General features: G+C 36.7%; 1 non-coding gene across 1 annotated transcript; it reads left to right on the top strand.

The window, feature by feature from the left end:
* The first annotated feature begins 285 nt into the window (after positions 1-285).
* Positions 286-419, top strand: LOC136401587 (small nucleolar RNA SNORA42/SNORA80 family). The gene has a single exon (XR_010750612.1). It is a non-coding gene; the product is annotated as a small nucleolar RNA SNORA42/SNORA80 family (small nucleolar RNA).
* The last annotated feature ends 222 nt before the right edge of the window (positions 420-641 follow it).

The raw sequence follows: 641 nt of genomic DNA, 5'->3' as shown, positions 1-641 counted from the left end.
AAGAAATAGAATTAGGGAGAATAAGCTTCAATCAAACATCATATTCCCTCTCTCTCTCTCTCTCTCCTTTCTCTCCATTTTAGATATCCATGAACAGATTATACTTTACTCTGTGGATAATAGTCCCTGATCTCTTAGTCCTAAAGCATTTCCCAACAAGTATAGTCACTGGTTTTGGATAGGCCATGCCAAATACTATTCTTTTCCATAAATTTATTAAGCTTTCATTCCTAGGATTTTTGTTGATTCATTTGCAAAACAGGTTGCAAAAGAAACGAATGATAGGCATGGGTTTGGATTTATGAAAGGCCTGTCCCCCTGGGTCTCTCATAGTGCCCCATGCCAGAGCAAACTATGGCCCTGAACCATTGCCTGGCCTCTGCCCATAGGTTGCAGGCACTGAAGAGGGTCGCACAGGGAAAAAAAGAAAAAAGAAAAGAAACAAATGATCAAAAATGATCAGATTCTAGTATCTTGAATACTCAATGTAAGATATTACTTTGCAGGTTTTCCATCTGGTATCACAGAAAATCCTTTTATTTTAAAGAGTATAGAACAGTAAAAAGATAATGTAGTTATTTCTTGATTTTCTATCTATCTATCATCTATCACCTACCTATCTATCTACCTATCACCTATCT

Source organism: Saccopteryx leptura, chromosome 3 (assembly GCF_036850995.1).
Source record: "Saccopteryx leptura isolate mSacLep1 chromosome 3, mSacLep1_pri_phased_curated, whole genome shotgun sequence".
In the NCBI taxonomy this organism is placed as follows: Eukaryota; Metazoa; Chordata; class Mammalia; order Chiroptera; family Emballonuridae; genus Saccopteryx; species Saccopteryx leptura.
This window is presented reverse-complemented; position numbering and strand designations above follow the sequence as displayed.